The 21,682-nt window shown below is 36.0% G+C and overlaps 1 long non-coding RNA gene across 1 annotated transcript in view; it reads right to left on the reverse strand.

The window, feature by feature from the left end:
• LOC144616938 (uncharacterized) overlaps positions 1-21,682 on the reverse strand; it is a 45,985-nt gene that overhangs the window by 12,264 nt on the left and 12,039 nt on the right. Inside the window, exon 2 of the long non-coding RNA XR_013556858.2 lies at positions 17,335-17,490. This is a non-coding gene — a long non-coding RNA (uncharacterized LOC144616938). The remainder of the gene's footprint in view (positions 1-17,334; positions 17,491-21,682) is intronic.

Here is a 21,682-nt window from a genome sequence, read left to right on the forward strand (position 1 = left end):
AATGGCATTCTCAGAACTGAGTTCCAAAGGGCTTCCAGCATATTCTACTGTCCTGTGACCCATTGGTTGTTTTGCACTTCACAAAACAACAGAAGCCCTGTTCTCCCCTTAATGATCACATTCACGTATCCTCCTTTCTTTCCTCCACAGTTGAAAGCCTCTGTTTCCCCAGGGCTCAGGAAAGAAATGGTTGACACCTGAACGTAAAACTGCATTGTCACCATGGATAATTCTTAAATGATTATTTTGGCCTGGATTATTTGTTTATGCTCTTTGACAATGTTAATTAATAATTGTGTTTCCTCTGCCATTTCAAATATTATTTTTTTATTTTATTTCAATTTACTCATTAGGCACACAGAAATATTCCCAGACCATCTGTCAAAAATATGGTTCAATTCAGAACACTCTTTTTTAAATTTTTAATTTTTTTCTTTTTTTAAGTGTTTATTTATTTTGAGAGGGGGCTAGGGGCAGAAGGAGAGAGAGAGGAATCCCAAGCAAGGTTCCATGCTCAGTGTGGATCCTGACGAGGGACTCAATCCCACAACCCTGGGATTATGATCTGAGTTGAAATAAGGAGTCAGTCACTCAACCAATTGAGCCACCCAGGCGCCCCCAGAACACTCTTTTAAAATAGTTATTGGTTGTATTTTTCCGGCAAGTTCATGGACTGTCAAGTATTTTGAAGAAAATTCTATTCATCCCTAATCCTTTTTTCCCTTATTTATAGATTTATAAAGACTTCACTGCAAAATAACCAATTCATAGTCAAATAATTACTTGGAAACTTTCTGCACTTTTAATCTTGTTTACGAGTTTCCAGACTGCATAACCATTACTCATTTAGTCCTTGAAAGTTTAATCTGCTTTCAAGCCAAGCACACATTTTTTAACTTCTCTGAAAGTCAGTAATTGATATTATCAGACACAGTTGTTGCCAAATCTTTCTGCTGTATACCACTATGACAGTTCTCATGTTTTTTATATTCTTTAATTTTTTATACATTAGCTTTTTGTCATTAACTGAAATCTAGAGAAAAGAATGCTTTATTCAGCTTTATAGCCTCTGTTACTAGGACAGTCTCTTAAATACAAGAGTTCAATAATATTTTAGAGAAAGTACCTATATTAGTAAAATAAAACATATAGGAACTGATTTTAAATGTAACTTGATGAAATTTATTTCTATGAATACTCCAAAATTTTTTTTGTTTTTATTTTTGCAAAGCCCATAAATGTTTAAGTTCCCTGTTTTAATTTAAGATGAATTCCAAGAATAAAATCTTATCTATTGCTAAGATTTTCCTTCCCTTTGGTAGGTGCTCTCCAATCAGATTCACAGCTTCCCTTGATCTCCTCATGAGAGCAATTTCTTCATTTGAAAATCACCATCATTTGCATTGTCTTTGTGGATCCCAGATCTCCCATCTACCAGTGTCAATCTCTCACCATGTTTGAGTACAAGAACCTTTGTCAGAGTAATTTTCTGGAGACCTATCCATTGACTTCTCAGGGGACCCCAAGAGATTCTCAGTCCTAGACTGGTAACTGGTTTGATTTTGATGGAATTGGATGTAAGCATATAAAAGATGATGCAAACAAATTTCAGTTAAAATGCAGACTTCATGTCTATACATGAAATGTAATCAATGAATGACTCTGGTCACTACATACAGTTATGACACCAAATTTGATACTCTGGAAACTGTGTCAAGAGTTGAAGAGTGAGAGATATTTTTGTTTGCAGGGGAAAGACTGAGAGATAAACTGATAGCTCTATCCAAATAGGTTTAGGGTATTTCTTTCATTGAAAGTCAGTGCGACAGAATTAGAATTAGAAGAAATGTTTTCAACATACAAATGTGAAAATTTAGGTCACCACAGAGAAAAACTTATATTTTTAATCATGAGCTCTAGCCCATAAAGACATATTATGCCTCAAAACATTGCATATTTACCTTATCTATAAATATTCAGATAGAAGCTAGTGGCTATTTCTTGGAGATAGGGAGAAAATATCACTACATTACAAAATCTGCTAAACTAGAAAAACTGTAAGTATCCATATAACTTTAAAATTTGAAGATTTTTGCAAATTCAATTTTATGTTTTATTTCAATCTTTAAATTTTAAATTGGTGTCAGTTTCTTGGAAGGTCAGTCATATTATAACTATGAAATCATTGTGTTGATTGATTTTTCATGTGAATTGACTATGTTTTTTAATATGTAATTTTTTTTAAATACAAAAAAATCCTTCGTAAATGAAGTTTTGAAAACCTTGAGATTCATAGACACTATCTTGCTATTTAAAAGTGCATTAATAGGGCACCTGGGTCGCTCAGTCGGTTAAGCAACCGACTCTTGACTTCGGCTCAGGTCATGATCTCATGGTTCGTGAGTTCAGGCCCCTGCATCGAGCCCTGTGCTGACAGTGTGGAGCCTGCTTGGGATTCTGTCTCCTTCTCTCTCTGCCCCTCACCCGTTTGCTCTCTATCTCTCTCTCAAATAAAAATAAAAACTTAAAAAAAAAGTAGATTAATAAATCTTCAAATCATTTAACAAAAAAAAAAAATTAGAGGATTCTTTGATGAGATATATTTTCAAAGCTTGGTATCTACCAAACAATACCAGATTCATTGTAAACCTTTGGTGTGAACACAGATCTGCCTCTTCACTATTTAACAGAATATAAGCCTATAATCAGTAAAGACTAAAGTTGAGAACTCATCAGTAGGCCTGTGAACTGGTTAGATATTGAGACAATTACATATTCCATGTACAAGGTTATGGATTTTAATCTTGAAATCCAACTGCCTAGTTCAATTCTTGGCTGTACTACATAAGACTTTAGTGGGGATTAAATAAATTAAGATTTGTAAAGTACTAAGAACAGTGTCTTGCACATAATAAATATCATATTAAGTAGTTTTGCTTTTTTTTTTTTTTTTTTTTTGAAATACAATTAGGAGCGCCTGGGTGGCTCAGTTGGTTGAGCATCTGACTTTGGCTCAGGTCATGATCTCAAGGCTTGTGAATTTGAGCCTCGCATGGGGCTCGATGCTGTCAGCACAGAGCCTACTTCAGATTTTCTGCATCTCTCTCTGCTTCGTCCCCACTTGTGCTCTCTCTCTCTCAAAAATAAATCTTTTAAAAAAATACAATTAAAAAATAAAACTTCCTGTTTGATACTAATAGAAAACTTGTCAGCAGAAATTTTTAATGGAAATGGGGTCAGAGCAATTTTTGGGTTCATTTAGATCATATTTCACACTATCTTTATTTCACTCTATTAATTAAGAACAGTTAAATAGGGGATCTGAGTGAAAGGCAGCTACCAACTGGATGAGCAAGATGCGTAGATGTTTCTACCTGAATCAAAGGGTTAATTCTATCAAGCAATCTGTATGGTCCCCAAAATAACTATGTTATTTCTTTACAGAAAATTATATGGATTAGGTTTTTAAAGACTGAATCACAGAAACTATTAAAACTCCTCAAATTAATTAGAATCTCCACACTTTACCATTCACTGGGCCAAAAATAAATTCTTTCCTCTTAAAACTGCAGTTAGCATCTATCTAGTAGAGACAAACTGTTGGAAGAAAATATACTTAATGTCATAATCAACAGCAACACATTTTAAAATATTTTAACTATAATTTTTAAAGGTGGTTTATGACTCATTATTTATGCTTATTGTAGAAAATTGGAAAATATAGGAAAAGTATAAAGAAGAAGTAAAAATTTCGACCTAATGCTACTCCTCAGAAAAAATAAACTTTAACATTCAGTGGATTTTTATGTAACTTTTTTCCTATGCTTATTTTTATGATTTCACTTGAAATCATACTATGTGCCCAATTTTTCATATGGCCTTTTTAATCTGAAACTATAACTATCTGGTTATTAATAATAATGATAAAAATTTCATAACTATTTAACTATTGCAGTTTATTCTATGAAGCACTATAATTTATTTATCATTTTCCTTAATGTAGTATTTAGATGGTCTTTTTTTTTTTTCTTTTTAAAATACTGCTGCAGAAAAATTATAACATGTGGAGAAAAGCTTCTACCTGTATTTTGGATCCTTTCCCTACAGCCGATCCCCAAAACTAGAATATTTAAGGCTTGTGATGTTCATTACAAATTTTAGTTGTGACTCAGTTAAAGAGATTTCCTGTCATATGATTAATATTTCATGTGATCTAACTAATAATTAGAACCTTAAAATACAGCTAATAGTTTTTATTATGTGATTTCTGCTTTGACATGTGAATTCTGTCTTCTTTATACTTAAGGAATCAGCTTCCCAGGTTGGAAGGAGATATGTTCACAAGTCTAATCAGACTTAATATCTGTTATTAAATTATTTAGAGGAATCAGATTTAATATTTCCACAAATTTCTATTAATTATCCAAAGAAACCTAAAAGAGGAAGACTAAATCATGGCAGGATATGAAGAGAGAAAGTGGAATGGATGATTTGGGCTCCCAATGTCTTCATTTAAATATATTTGGATAGATTATGATACTGATAAGAAAGTCAATAATAATAAAGATAACGGGGAGGATAAACAGCATCATCTTTACCCTGACATTCATAATCAACAAAGCATTTCCTAAAAGAGCACTGTGCTCTCTTAACTGCAGTAACCAGCTTGGGCTCTGATTATATGAATAATTATATGCATGATTGCACGTACTTTGGACTTTAAATGGTATTTATGGAAGATTTCATAGTCAACAAAAATGGGAAATGAGAAGAGTAATAAATTTTGATCATAAAAATGCAACAATCTGGCTTCTGTTAAATCAGTGTGAAATAAGAGGATTTGCTGATGAGATGGTGACAGCTGTCACCATCCATTGCTAAGTGACCAATAAAAGCTTTAGAAATGTGCTTCATTCTCATCACAGATCCTTCCTCTGAAAGAAGAGCAAGACCTTGATGTAAAATCTACTGGTGAGACAACTACTCAACGATTTTCATTAGTTTCTATTTAAATTAGCAGAAGTGTGGACATCTCTAACGTGGTCAAACCTACAATCTGTTTGGAGCAGAAATCAAAACTTCTGACCAGAAGTTTAAAAAAAGGTAAAGGGAAAAACAAATTCCTTAAGAATTCAACAAATTGAGGAGGGAATTAAAATATTTATGAAACATGATTCATTTTAAAAATGAGAAGTACAGATGTTGTGTGAGGGTACAAACTTGGAATGAGTATTTACAAGCCCTAGAGGTCTAAGGCACAGTATAGTGAATGTGGACAATATTGTATTATAATCATCAAACTTGCTAAGAGACTGGTACTTAAGTACTCCAACCACTAAAAAAGATAATATGCAACATAATTGAGGTGCTAACTGCATTAACTTGTGCCTTAAATTACACAATATGTCAAATATATTTGTATAAAGTGGCATTTTTGAAAAAAGAAAAGAAAATGAAGAGTAATAATTCCATTAGTAGAGGAAGAAAGCAAGCGGTAGAGGGAGAAAGAATATAGAAGTGGTGTAAGGAAGATTCTTTGCCAGCCCCCTATCCAAGAGGATAAGATTCAAACCCCATCCTTTGGAAATGAATTTTGCCGCTGACTTGAAAATGTTGCTTAACGAATTCCTAAAATTGCAAGTGAAAACAACACTTCTATGTGAAACATACTGTGGTAAAGTCTTTTTGACAACAGCTAACATTTGAATCACAAGTAATGTCAAGCTGCTCTATAAACTTTACATGTTGTCAAAGGTAAACACAAGAAGATTGCAACAGATATATGTTTTCGAACTAAAATTACGGTTCTAAATAGCGTTTTTTTTCCTGATCTCGACGTAAATGCGAAGGAAATTTCCATATTTCAAACTCCATTTAATCATGCAATTGAGGAGTGTCCACCTTTACTTCAACTGGAAGTGATTAATGCAGTGATATGCTGAAAGGCAAAAGATGCCATCCAAATGATGAGTGTGCTCAACTAAAATCATATGCTTGTGAGTTAATACCTGTATTTGGTGTATCTATGTGAAAAGTAAATTCTCAAAATTGAAATATATAAAATTTTAAAACACACTAGCCTTAACCGATGAACATTCACAATTAACTTTGATGAGAATATTGACCTTGAACCCCAAATAAGCAAAAGGTTATCTCCCTTGTTCCAGAATTCCATTCTTCTCCTAAGTAGCATACACTATCAAAATATTTTAATCCATTGTTATTATATTATCTTTTGAATTTCATTAATAAAAAATTGTGGAAATTTATTTTTTCTTTTTATATGAATATTTACATAATATCCTTGATTTTTATTCTTATTCACCCTTCATATCCTGAAATAGGTACTATCTGGACCTTCCCAAAAGTTTGTCAATCCCTAATATAAATTATAGTCATACTGTCATTATAGTGTAATTCTCTTATCAAGTATACGCATTGGGGTGCCTGGCTGGTTCAGCCAGTAGAGCATATGACTCTTGATCTCAGGGTTTTGAGTTCAAGCCCCATGTTGGGTGTGGAGCCTAGTTAAAAAAAAAAAAGTATGTGCATTGATTCTAGTATTAAACATGAACATATTGCTAATCTAGTCATTGTCAAGAGATTGATAATTTCTAGTGATTATCCTTCTATGTTCCTTGTATTTCTAGGAATATTTTATGCAGAGACCAGGAGTTATACCTATAGCTATTTAAACCTTATTTAGTAAATATTTGCTATTTTATTATTTTATTTTTATTTTTTAAGAGTATACAACTCTTGCGGCGCCTGGGTGGCGCAGTCGGTTAAGCGTCCGACTTCAGCCAGGTCACGATCTCGTGGTCCGTGAGTTCGAGCCCCGCGTCAGGCTCTGGGCTGATGGCTCGGAGCCTGGAGCCTGTTTCCGATTCTGTGTCTCCCTCTCTCTCTGCCCCTCCCCCGTTCATGCTCTGTCTCTCTCTGTCCCAAAAATAAATAAAAAACGTTGAAAAAAAAAAATTAAAAAAAAAAAAAAAGAGTATACAACTCTTTTAATGTTTATTTATTTTTGAGAGAAAGAGATAGAGTGCAAGCAGGGGAGAGAGAGTGGGAGACCAGAATCTGAAACAGGCTCCAGGTTCTAAACTGTCAGCACAGAGCCCAACGTGGGGCTTGAACTCTGGAACCACGAGACCTCAGTCTGAGCTTAGGTTGGATGCTTAACTGACTGAGCCACCCAGGTGCCACAATATTTATTATTTTAAATAATGATATAATTAAATTATTTTTCCTGCCAAACAATATGTACAAATTTTTACATTAAAAATGAAGGCATGGGGTGCCTGGGTGGCTCAGTCAGTTAAGTGTCCGACTTCAGCTTGGGTCATGATCTCACAGTTCGTGAGTTCGAGCCCCTCGTCAGACTCTGTGCCAACAGCTCAAAGCCTGGAGTCTGCTTCGGATTCTGTGTCTCCCTCTCTCTCTGCCCCTCCCCTGCTTGCACTCTATCTCTCTCTCAAAAAATAAATAAACATTAAAAAACATTTTTTAAATAAAAAAAAGAAATGAAGGCATAACATTGATACAGGATAGAATGGAGATGCAGTAGCCTAAACAACTAGAACAGTAGAGAATAGAATAAAATATACTTGAAAAAATTTTGCAAGTTTTAAATAAAAATAAATGGAAGTTATATTTTGATGTGACAAAGCAAAACCAAAAATCTATCTTTTGTGTTAAGAAAAATAAAGTTTATAATACTAAGACACATTTTCAGCAAATACATAGTGAAGCTGACAAGTTACTTCCTCTCAAAAGTTAAAAAGAATTGATAAAATTTGTCTGCTAGAACTAGAATTAAATGTGAAAAGGTTTTAAAAAATAATTTTAAAAGAATCCAAGCTTTTAACTTTAGCCAACTATAAAATAGCTCTTTTTTTTTTAAGTTTATTTATTTATTTATTTCTGAGAGAGACAGAGTATGAGCGAGGGAGGGGCAGAGAGAGAGAGACACAGAATCTAAAGCAGGTTCCACGTTCCAAGCTGTCAGCACAGAGTGCACTGCGACTCGAACCTATGAATCAGGAAATCATGACCTGAGCCAAAGTCAGACATCTAATGGACTGAGCCACCCAGGCGCCCCTAAAATAGCTTGGTTCTTACACACACACAAAATAATTTTTAGATGAAGAAATTGGAAAATATGTTATTTCAATTATGAAAACTTTGTTAGAAAATTATGAGAAAAAGACTTTAAAAAAGATATTTGACAAAAAGTTGAAGATTTCAATTAAGCCAAACAATTGCCCATGGAATGCAAGACCTCTATAACACCAAAGATCAACTGATTCAAACTTTGAAAAGCTGCAGGAACTTGTCTTTAGCTTCTTATCTGTAGGTGAGCCATGTGATGTAAAAAGCACTGCCAAATTAACATTCGATGTGTATTTCTCAAAGGACATCCATATTTATGAAGAAAGGTGGTCAATTTATGGCTTAAATGGAACTCATAGCAGAGATTTTTTTTAAGTTTATTGATTTATTTTGAGAGAGAGAGAGAGAGAGAGAGGGAGAGCAATTGGGGGGGAGGCAGAGAGACAGGGAGAGAGAGAAAAGCCCAAGTAGGTTCCATGCTGTCAAAGTGGAGCCCAACGCGGGACTTGATCTCAGGAACCGTAAGATCATGACCTGAGCCGAAACCAAGATTTGGATGCTTAACTGACTGAGCCACCCGGCAGCCCCAAGATATTTTTAATTTCATATGTCTGCCAAAGAATTTTTGATATGAAATATTAGTTTCTATCATAACAGAGGATGCTCCAACTCTGTTAAGCCAAAAGTCTTGATTTATTGAAATTTTAAGACAAGAAACATGTTTCCCTTCCTGCTTTGTTTCTACCTGTGATGCATACTGAAAACATATATGCCCCAGTTTTCTGAAGCAAACTATGAAAATTGCCATAGATGCATTTAACATTATTCAGGGAATATGTGCAAATGCTATGAGCCATCAAATTGTTTTGGAATTACTGAAAGAAATAGAAGACAATGAATTTAATCATCTTGTGTTCTTCACCAGTGTTTGTTGGTTAAATTGTGGAAGAGTTGTACAAGGATTAACTGCACTGTTAATTCCAATTCAATGTTTTTCTTGAAAGAAAAGGAATGCTTGGCAAATATTCAAAATCCAAACATAAAACTTGGAAGTCTGATCTATGTTTTTTACTGCTATATCACATTGCCTATGAATGAGCTAGATTTGAAGTTACAAGAAAGAAAAAGCTTGTCTGTGAACTAGCTAGACAAGTACAAGAACATATGTTGAAATTGAGTCTTTGCATAATGTAAATCAATAATAATGATTTTATATACTATTTAACATAAATCAATAAGAAGAAGCTTTAAACTATGATTCAGAACACTATGAAAATTAACTATAAAAATTACAAGAAATATTTGAAGGATACCTTGTGGATATTTGTAAATTAAGAGTTGATTTTCAATTTATTCAGTATTTCTTTCAATTCAATGTTAGTAATAGTGGGTTAACAGAGGAGTTAGTGAATTTACTTCTTTTGGATGCAAGTAGTTTTTAAACCGATATGTTTTTCTTTAAAGTTATATCAATTTTGGGGGCACCCAGGTGGCTCAGTCAGTTAAGATTCTGACTTCGGCTTAGGTCATGATCTCATGGTTCATGAGTTTGAGCCCCGCATCGGGCTCTGTGAGGACAGCTCAGAGCCTGGAGCCTGCTTTGGATTCTGTGTCTCCCTCTCTCTGCCCTTCCCCTGCTCATGCTCTGTCTGTCTCTCTCTCTCTCTCTCTCAAAAATAAATAAACATTAAAAAAATTAAAATAAATAAATAAGTATTAAAAAAATTATCAAATTTTTTAAAAGATGAACAAGTGTTTTCAATATAAAAGCACATGATAAACGAACAATTCTTGGCACTGGATTCAGTTATTGGAGAATTGTTAAGTTTGGAACTTGGATATGTGAAACTATGTTTTTCTTTGGTTGTTAAATTCAACCTTCTTATTTTTATTTATTTATTTCTAATTTTATTTATTTATTTATTTATTTATTTATTTATTTATTTATTTATATTTGAGCCAAAATCAAGAGTTGGTTGCCCAACCAACTGAGCCACCCAGGCACCCCAAAACGCAGACTCTTAACTATAGAGAACAAATTAATGGTTACCAGAGTGGGGGGGTGATGGGGCGGTGGGTTAAATAGGTGATAGGGTTTGTTATGATGAGCACAGGGTGATGTATGGAATTGTTGAATCATTATATTGTACACCTGAAGCTAATAGAACACTATGTTAACTATACTGGAATTAAAGAAAAAAGAATAAGAGGGATAAGGAGTCATTTGTACCATTTTCAACAATGAGGAGAAGATTTTTAATAATATTATTGCAAAGTAACTGAATGCGTTTTCCCATAGAACCACATATACTGCTTATTAGCTTATTTTCTTATAGAAATAAAACAGTGGACAATAATGAAACTTCAGCACTTGGTTAAAATGTTTCTCTAGAAGAAACAGCCTTAAAAAAAAAGTGTAAACCCTAATTCCTCACTGTGGACTCTTTGTGATCACCTCATTTATTTTCCTAATGAATAATTTGTTTCTTTCAGTTGTGTTACAGTCTCTACCCTAAAGTCTAGAAGAACACAGACATTCCCAGGTCAAGAATGAAAGAAACAGGTGACCATCACCATGCCCACTGGCCCAGAATTTTTTAACTCTGTAGAATTTAGTCACCAGGTGGTGCATTGTTAGACACTCCTTGACCCCTCTCCCTCTGGATTTGGACAGGGACGACTTGGTGAGTATATTTTTGTATTTTCTTTTCTTCCACAAATTTGGGGGCATGCAGGGGAATTCATCCCTCCTCGGTTTTTGTTGTGTATCTTTTTTCTATTTGTCCTTCTATTCCTATTCAGTCTATTCTCCAGGCTCCTCTTCATCTGCCCTCCTTTTAGATGTCAAGATTCCAAATTTCCTTGCACAGCTAGCTTGTCTTTTCATTGTGTTCCCACTCAACAATTTCCCTGGGCAATTTCATACCTTTTCATGGTTCCGCCCACCACCCCTCACCATGGATTCTGACTCTATTGAGGATTCAGACCTATCGTAACAACAAAACTAAATTTCTTACCTAACCATCGTCTCCTCTTAAATTTCCACAGTCACCCAATCCTCAATGTTTAAAACTGAATTCATAATTTTCACCACAGATTTAATCTTCCTCCTTGTTTCCTGCAGGGCAGAAATTTGAGATTTATCCCATTCCCATTCCTCCCTCTTTTCTCCACCTGGGATGTCTAGCGTCCATGTTGAACTTTCTAAGAATACATCGCCTCCTCTTATGATTTCCAATTTTAATCATTGGATTAAATTTAGGGGCAGCTAAATTAAATTAAATAAATGTGCTGAGCACATTATCTGGCCTACTTTGACCCTCACAACAACCCTACAAAATAGACGTATTATTCACAAGATGTTAATAAACTTGACAAAGGACATAAAGCTAGTAGGTTGAGGAACCTCCATTTGAATCCACATGAGTTTTATTTCTCACTTCCATTAGCTCTTTTTTGTAAAGGAAGAAAAAGTGACTTTCAAAGTAACCAGTTGCTAGATTCAGTTAACTGATTGTCTTCAAAACAGTTTATGTGTTGTGTGGAGCCAGCCATAAACTAATGGAGAGCCGAGCTGCTCCAGAGAACTGTTAATGCTATCGTGGGAACCACGTATGCGATTTCAAACTTTCTCCTAGCCATGTTAAGAAGTGAAAAAGAAACAGGTGACAGTAATTTTAAGAACGTATCTTATTTAACCCAACGTGTCACCGTTTTATCATTTCAACACTTATCCAGTACAAAAATTACCAAGATGTTTCACATTCACATCAAACACAAACACCTAGTGCTTGAAATCTCTTGTGTATTTTACATTTACAGCCCACCTCAGCCAGGATGCTAACTTTTCCATTTACTTGCTCTGTATGTAGATTCCATAAAATATATAGCTCAAAACTAGTTTAATGGGGCACCTGGGTGGCTCAGTCGGTTAAGCGTTTTGACTCTTTGTTTGAGCTCAGGTCATGATTTCTCAGTGGGTGGGATCGAGCCCTGGGTCAGGCTCTGCACTGACAGCATAGAGTCCGCTTGGGAGCTCTCTCTTTCCCTCTCTCTCCCCTCCCTGCTCGTGCTCACTCTCACCCTCTCATTCTTTCAAAATAAACAAATAAACTAAAAAAAAAAAAAAAAAAAAGAGTCTGTGTTTTGGTTTGTCTCTGTTTTTCTTTGTTCATTTGTTGCCCAAATTCCACATTTGAGTGAAATCATATGGTATGTGTCTTTCTCTGGCTGATAAACTCCTACTCTGCCATTTTCCCCAGAAGTCTATTCCTCTGATTCTTTAACACATCTCTGTCTTTTGCTTCTTTTTTTTTTTTTTTAATTTTTTTTTTAACGTTTATTTATTTTTGGGACAGAGAGAGACAGAGCATGAACAGGGGAGGGGCAGAGAGAGAGGGAGACACAGAATCAGAAGCAGGCTCCAGGCTCTGAGCCATCAGCCCAGAGCCCGACGCGGGGCTCGAACCCACGGACAGCGAGATCATGACCTGAGCCGAAGTCAGATGCTTAACCGACTGAGCCACCCAGGCGCCCGTCTTTTGCTTTTTGATGTGTTCCATCAATATTTTTTCAACAAATGCCATCTTAGTTCAAACCTTTATCACCTCATGTGGTTACAAACAGCAGCTTTTGAATTGGTTTGCTAACGTCCTCTAACGTCAGCTTCATTTGTACACAGCTACCTGTATCACTTTTCAAAAATGTAATTAGATTAAATAATCAAAGCAAAATGTATCATTTATAATATGGCTGCTAATTTGCTGAATTCCAGTTATCATAATGTCATTTCTTAAAATAAAGAAATATAGTATGGACATTTGGAAAACCTGAATTGAAGTCCCTGTGATTTATATATGACCTTGAAGAAATTGCTTAACTTCTGGGCTTTAGTTCCCTCATTTGTAACATAAATTGGTATATATGATCTCTGAAACTTCTCAATTCTGGTTTTGAACAAAGTTTTACTAGTCTGCAGGCATTCAGGTCTTTGCATTGTACTCCACATTGTATTTCCTGAGACGTTTTCTCACTCATCAATGATTAAGGAACATTAATCAGTGACAGGCATTATGTTAGACTCTACGTATAGCTAAATTCTCTGCCCAGAGAAACAGGACAGAGCCATCTACCTAAATATTTGTACTACATCAGTACATAATCAAGGCCATACTAGGGGATTTATATACAGCACAATGGAAGGGGGAATGATAAGAAACAAAATCTAACTCTGCCTAGGGAAGCTAAATAAAGAGGATAGGAAACCTTAAGAGAAAATTACAGATATAAGAAGAAAAAAAGAAATGAAAAGCAAAGAGGTCATTGATAACCATAGAATGGAAAAATTCAATGAAGTATTAAATAGAAATCTTACTAAAGTAGGTTGAAAATTAAATATAAACTATTAGGGGCACCTTGGTGGCTCAGTCTGTTGAATGTCCAACTTCAGCTCAGGTCATGATCTAATGGTTTGTGAATTCCAGCCCTGTATCGGGTTTACTGTTGTCAGCACAGAGCCTGCTTCAGGTCCTCTGTCCCCCTTTCTCTCCTTCTGCCCCTCCCCCCATTCACACACTCTCTCGAAAATGAATAAACATTTATAAAAAACCTATAAACTACTAGTTAATGCATTGAGTTAAGTCGATATGCTTATCTCTCTTCCTTCTTCATACTTTTGAAAAAAAAAAAAAAAAAGGGTACAAACCTCCACAGAAAAACAATAAGGAGAACACAGCTGATCAGACAAATCAACAACATTGGGAAGGTCAAAAGATACAAACTTCCACCTATAAAATAAATAATTGTGGGGATATAACGTACAGCATGGTGGCCATAGCTAGTAATACTGTAGTGAATATTTGAAAGTTGTTAAGAGAGTAGACCTTAAAAGTTCTCATCACAAGAAAAAAAATTTATAACTATGTTAACTAGACTTATTCTGGTAATCATTTCATAATATATACAAATATTGAATCATTATGTTGTACACCTGAAAGTAATATAATATTATGTGACAATTATACTCCAATAAAAAAAGCGAGCAAGGGAACTTACATATGAGACTTGTCCTGGTGGCTGCAAGACAAGTAGCTCTTTACGTTTGCCTACCAGAATCTTGAAAGTTTATACAAAGGCCTTAATGTGTTCAGTCACATAACCAGTCCACATGGTCTCAACAATACATTACTCTCTCAAGGCTGTGTCCTTGAAATGGCTGCTAGGATAGGGATAGTAGGTAGAATGTACATTCCAAGGACAGGGGAAGGAGTAGGGAGACTTCAGTTGCCTGAAGTCAGTGGGCAGTCATGTCCTCTTGGTGACTTCCTCTAACAAGTGTTTTCGAAAAAAATTACACCTTTTTTTTTTTTAATTTTTTTTTTTTAACGTTTATTTATTTTAGAGACAGAGAGAGACAGAGCATGAACGGGGGAGGGGCAGAGAGAGAGGGAGACACAGAATCGGAAGCAGGCTCCAGGCTCTGAGCCATCAGCCCAGAGCCAGACACGGGGCTCGAACTCACGGACCGTGAGATCGTGACCTGAGCCAAAGTCGGATGCTTAACTGACTGAACCACCCAGGCGCCCCAAAAATTACACCTTTAGATCCTATGATATGTTTAAATACATTGGGACACACTTTGATTTCTTTTTTGTTTTTAATGTTTATTTACTTTTGAGAGAGAGAGAGACAGACAGAGTGTGAGTGGAAGAGGAGCAGAGAGAGAGGGAGACACAGAATCCGAAGCAGGCTCCAGGTTCTGAGCTATCAGCGCAGAGCCCAATGCGGGGCTTGAACACAAGAACTGTGAGATCATGACCTGAGTGGAAGTCAGATGCTTAACCAACTGAGCCACCCAGGTGCCCCGAGACAGAGTTTGATTTCTGTGGGGAAATGTGGGGATCAACCACGACAGGTAATTTTTAACTACAAGGAAAGAAAAAATTTGTCCAAGAAATGTAATCATAGAGTATATGGCTCAGTTAGGAATAATGTTAATGTATGTATAATAATGTAACTACTTGAATACTAACAACCAAAGAATTTTAAATAATTATACTTGATGGATGGGGGTCAGAAAATTTTATGAGTAGGTAGGAGGGAGGGATATGTGAATTCTCCTCCTCCATGGTAGGAAGTGAATAGGTAACATCCTAAACTTAAAAGTTTAGATACAGCAGTATTAGCATGTTATTTAGAAATACAGAGATGTCACCAGAAGAAAAAGCTGATTTCTGGAAAGCAGAAATTGGGGGGAAGAGAGGAACAGCAGGGGATTTCTGCTTTCCAATATACATTTTATGGAACAATTACATTTTAAAACTAAATAAATGTTTTATTTTGATTAAAAAGTTAAAATTAACTTACAAAAATAAACATTGACTAAGAGTAAATGGAGAATTTCTGCTGAAATAAGTTTGCATATTCCCAGTAATCTTCCAGATTCCAAGAAAGTATAGAAAATAAAAAATTAGGGGCGCCTGGGTGGCTCAGTAAGTTAAGCATCCAACTTCAGCTCAGGCCACGATCTCACAGTTCAAGGGTTCGAGCCCCGCATCAGGTGCTGTGCTGACAGTTCAGAGCCTGGAGCCTGCTTCGGATTCTGTGTCTCCCTCTCTCTCTGCCCCTGCCCCGCTCACACTCGGTCTCTCTCTCAAAAATAAATAAATATTTTTAAAAAATTTTAAAAAGAAAAGAAAAATTAAACAACAGTTTTAAAAAGAGCTAAAGAACAAATGACAATCATAAAAAACTGGTAATTGCAAATACGGTTCCAGGACCTAGAGAGATAAATTTGAGAGTCAGCTTTATATAAGTGGTAATTTAATCCACTAAGTTGAACAAACTCATTTTAGGCTGAATAATGAATGAGAGGAAAATGAGCCTTTCTGCTAGAAACAGACTCAAGATCCAAAAACTCAAATACTAGGCTAGGGGTGGCATGAAAGGGGAGGTGTGAAGTCCCTAGTGCCTCGCATCTGGTGAGAAACTAGAACCATGAAAAGGGTCACCAAGAGGGGACCTTCTCACTTTCGAAAGAATGCCTGAAAAGAATCATGGCACCTGCTGGGGAAAGTGGCCTGTGTCAAGTCTTGCTCAGAGAGGGAAGAGAGAAAGTGTCAGCCTCCATACTGGACCAGGGCACATTGGCCATTTTTGTTTGTTTGTTTGTTTGTTTTAGTAGGCTTCACTCCAATGGGGAGCTGGACTCAGGGCTTGAACTCATGACCCTGAAATGAAGAACTGAGCTGAGATCAAGAGTCAGACGCTTAACTGACTGAGCTACCCAGGAGGTTCGAAAATTTTTTTCTTTTCTTTTTTCAAGTAAGCTCTACACACTCAGAGTGGGGTTTGAACTCACAACCCCAAGATCAAGAGTCACATGCTTTATCAGCTAAGCCAGCTAGGTGCCCATGTGTAAGATGTGCAATATCTCTACAGAGCATTAAACATAGGCTACCAATTCAGGACCTGGGACTGAACTGAGAAGCCCAGTCAGTGATGTGTATATAACCTTAAAATTATCAGAGATATGGTAAAATTAAACAGTGTATTGAATCACTGACCCAGAATGCCAGGGAGATAAGAAGATGCTGAATCAAGTAGCTTTGGGCCATGAGGGACTGACTGACTGTCCCCATGAGGGACACTTTGTTAGGGGTAAATAACGCAAGCTCCACAGCTCCATTGCCATGATTCAAATCTTGAGTCTGCCCTTTACTGACTATGTGACTTTGGGCCAGTTTTGCTACCTGCCCAAGTCTCAGTTTGCTTAGTTTTCTAAATAAAAATAGCATCTACTTCATAGGATTTTTGTAAACCATCCTTAGAAAAGAGTAGGCAGTCAAATGACATATCTGATAAAAGTTTAGTATCCAAAATATATAAAGAACTTATCAGCTCAACACCAGAAAAAAACAAATAATCCAATTAAATGGGCCAAAGATGTGAACAGACATTTCTCTAAAGAAGACATATAGGTGACCAACAGACACATGAAAAGATGCTCGATGTCACTCATCATCAGGGAAATACAAGTCTAAACCACAATGAGATATCACCAGACACGTGTCAGAATGGCTAAAATCAAGAAGACAAGAAAGAAGTGTTGGCGAGGATGTGGGGAAAAAGGAACACTCGTGTGCTACTGGTAGGACTGCAAACTGATACAGCCACTCTGGAAAACAGTGTAGAAGTTCCTCAAAGAACTAAAAGTAGACTTACCATATGATACAGGGTCGCCTGGGTGGCTCAGATGGATGAGTGTCCAACACCTGATTTCGGCTCAAGCCATGATCTCGCGGTTTGTGGGTTCGAGCCCCACATCAGGCTCTGTGTTGACAGTGCAGAGCCTGCTTAGGATCCTCTCTCTCTCCTTCTCTTTCTAAAATAAATAAATAAACTTTATTAAAGAAATATTACCATATGATCCAGTTATTCCAGTACTGGACATTTACCCAAAGAATGCAAAAACACTAATTTGAAAAGATATGTGCAGCCCATGTTTATTGCAGCATTATAGCCAAATTATGGAGCAGCCAAGTGTCCATCAATAGATGAATGGATAAAGAAGACATGGTGTGTGTGTGTGTGTGTGTGTGTGTGTGTGTGTGTGTGTAATGGAATATTACTTAGTCATAAAAAGGAATGAAATCTTGCCATTTGTAATAATATGAATAAATCTAGAGGGTATAATGATATGTGAAAAGTCAGTCAGAGAAAGACAAATACCATGTGATTTCACTCATATGTGGAGTTTAAGAAACAATACAAACAGGGGCGCCTGTGTGGCTCAGTCTGTTAAGTTGGCTTAGGACATGATCTCACGGTTCATGGGTTCAAGCCCTGTGTCAGGTTCTGTGCTGACAGCTCAGAGCCTGGAGCCTGCTTTGGATTCTGTGTCTCCCTCTCTCTCTGCTCCTCCCCTGCTCATGCTCTGTCTCTCTCAAAAATAAAATAAACATAAGAAAACCAAAGTGGGAGGCATCACAATCCCAGACTGTAGCTTCTACTACAAAGCTGTAATCATCAAGACAGTATGGTATTGGCACAAAAATGACACATAGACCAATGGAACAGAATAGAGAACCCAGCATTGGACCCATAAATGTATGGCCAACTAATCTTTGACAAAGCAGGAAAGAGTATCCAATGGAAAAAAAGTCTCTTTAGCAAATAGTGGTGGGAGAACTGGACAGCAACATGCAGAAAAATGAAACTAGACCGCTTTCTTACACCATTCACAAAAATAAACTCAAAACAGATGAAAGACCTAAATGTGAGACAGGAAACTATCAAAACCCTAGAAGAGGAAGCAGGCAACAACCTCTTTGACCTCAGCCGCAGCAATTTCTTGCTTGACACACCTCCCAAGGCAAGGGAATTAAAAGCAAAAGTGAACTACTGGGACCTCATCAAGATAAAAAGCTTCTGCACTGCAAAGGAAACAATCAACAAAACTAAAAAGCAACATGGAATGGGAAAAGATATTTGCAAGTGACATATTGGATAAAGGGTTAGTATCCAAAATCTATAAAGAATCAACACCCGAAAAACAAATAATCCAGTGAAGAAATGGGCAGAAGACATGAATAGAAAATTTTCCAAAGAAGACATCCAGATGGCCAACAGACACATGAAAAGATGCTCAACATTACTCATCATTAGGGAAATACAAATCAAAACCACACTGAGATACCACCTCACACAGGTCAGAGTGGCTAAAACTAACAACTCAGGAAAACAGATGCTGGTGAGGATGTGGAGAAACGGGAACCCTCTAGCACTGTTGGTAGGAATTCGAACTTGTGCAGCAGTTCTGGAAAACAGTGTGAGGTTCCTCAAAAAATTAAAACTAGAACTACCCTATGACCCAGTAATAGCACTACTAGGAATTTATCCAAAGGATACAGGAGTGCTGATTCATAGGAGCATATGTACCCCAATGTTTATAGCAGCGCTTTCAACAATAGCCAAATTATGGAAAAAGCCTAAATGTCCATCAACTGATGAATGGATAAAGATGTGGTTTATATATACAATGGAATACTACTTGGCAATGAGAAAGAATGAAATCATGCCATTTGCAGCAATGTGGATGGACTGGAAGGTATTATGCTAATTAAATAAGTCAGTCAGAGAAAGACAGATATCATATGTTTTCACTCATATGTGGATCTTAAGAAACTTATCAGAAGACCATGGGGGAAGGTAAGGGTAAAAAAAATAGTTACAAACAGAGAGGGAGGGAGGCAAACCATAAGAGACTCTTAAATACAGAGAACAAACTGAGGGCTGATGGGGGGGGGGGGGTGTGGAGAGGGGAAAATGGGTGATGGGCATTGAGGAGAGCACTTGCTGGGATGAGCACCGGGTGTTGTATGTAAGTGATGAACCACAGGAATCCACCCCCAAAACCAAGAGCACACTTCACACACTGTATGCTAGCCAATTTGACAACAAATTATATTTAAAAAAATAAATAAACATGAAATTTTTTTTTAAAAAAGAAACAATAGAAACAAAGAAAAAAAAAGAGACAAACCAAAAAACAAACTGTTAACTATAGAGAACAAACTGATGGTTACTAGAAGGGAGATGGGGAGGGGAGGTGAAATAGGTAATGGGGGTTAAGAAAGGCACTTGTGATGAGCATCATGTGTTGTATGGAAGTGTTGAATCACTATATTGTACACCTGAAACTAATTTTGCACTGTATGTTAACTACATTGAAATTAAAATTTAAAAATCTTTTATTATACTTTCTTTGGATTAATTCCATTTTTCCTAATATTTTAAGTTGAATACTTAGCTCATTAATTGTCACTCTTTTTTTCTCATGAAGAAACTTATGTATAAATATTTCAGCCTATAAATTTTCCTCTAAGTAGTACTTTGGATGCATTTCAGCTATGCTTTGTTCTCTATACGGTACAACTATCTTTATAAAGGGTAAAATGGAACAGGCCGCTTTCTAGATTAAAATCTTTTATTGATTTTCAATTACACTTACAAGAAAACCCCCAATCTTTTTGGAGCTAGTGTGCCACCCTCTCCAGCCTCATCCTGTCCCACTCTCTTCCTCCTTCATGGCGGCTTAGCCACACCAGCTTCCACTCTTTCTTAGATGTGCCACATTCTTTCCCCTTAAGTCTCATTTCTGTTCTTTAGCACTAGGCTTAACTGCTATATCCATGAGAAGTCCCTAACCACTCTAAGTTAGCTCCCTAAGTCCACAGGGAAATAGTCTTTATCACATCCCTTATCTCCTTCATAACATTTATCACAATTGTATATATTTATGTTTAGTAACGTGGTTTTTTTCTGTCTTTCCAACTAAATTGTAACTTGCATGAGGAAATAGCTAGCAAACAGACTGAAATTAATGGAGTAATAATAGTAACATTAATTGCATAGAATTTCAACACTATAACAAGGCATGTGAATACTGAGATTAAATACATACTTTTTCTTAAATTATTGAAGACTGTTCAAGTTATCTAAATCTGTTATAATAGAGATAACATATATAGTAGAGATAACATATATAATAGAGATAAAAATGGATTTTTTGCCCCAAGAATATTTTTTTTTCTGAAAGATTAAATTCTGCTATCATTGTCTGGGATTCCACTTGCCACCATCATCGGATGAGGCACCAACCAGAACCATAGATCCTTCTTATCCTTCTTTCTAGTCAGAGCACCAAACTGTTGGTTGGTGATGGCCATAGAGTCCACAGTGGAGGCCACATGCAAATCCACCAACCTCCACAGACCCACTTCCTGCTGTGTTCAGTCAAGCCCTTGTTATAGTCAAGAAAGGACCACTGACAGCTTTCTCAGGCTTGGAGACTTTTTTTCCAGATATTACAAGATATATAAAGGTAGCCATAAGCTAAGATATGCAATATCATGTGATTATTTCACACCATGGAATTATCTCTAACTTTTGTACTTTTGCCTTGTCTATAGATGATACTTTTGAGGATTTATTTAAAGGTCAAGTGTTGATGGCTCATATATATTAAAGGAATTTATTAAGTAGCAAAAGTCCTTGAGACACAGAGAGAATACTTAAAACTTGAATCAAAATCTCTGAAAGAACTAGAAAAAGATGATAGACTGTGTAAAAACTATCGTTGAAATATTAAAAATAACAGAGGAAGAAAAGAAAATAGAAAAGAAATTTGCCATATTCTATTCAATGAACAAAGTACTAAGGAACAAAAAAAAATACATGAAATACACAATTTAAGCGATGATGTTTTAACTTTTGAATAAAGTAATTTTTATTTTTAGTAAAATGTGAAAAACCGTATGTTATTACCATGATCACTTAAAGTTATTGACATATTTTATATTATTTTCCAAGATTTGATACAATCAATCAATATATATTTTATTTTACTAAAAACTTACAGACAACTGACCAAAAACCTGGCTCATGTGGTGTATACTAGAAGCAGTAAAATTGTTTGGCAAATACATTGAAACACGTCCAAATACATACAAAAGTTACAACTGTTCTTTGATAAGTCTCCTTAGATGATATTTAAAATGTGGATAGTTAT

The sequence above is a fragment of the Panthera onca genome, chromosome B4, assembly GCF_046562875.1.
Source record: "Panthera onca isolate mPanOnc1 chromosome B4, mPanOnc1 haplotype 2, whole genome shotgun sequence".
NCBI classification, from domain to species: domain Eukaryota; kingdom Metazoa; phylum Chordata; class Mammalia; order Carnivora; family Felidae; genus Panthera; species Panthera onca.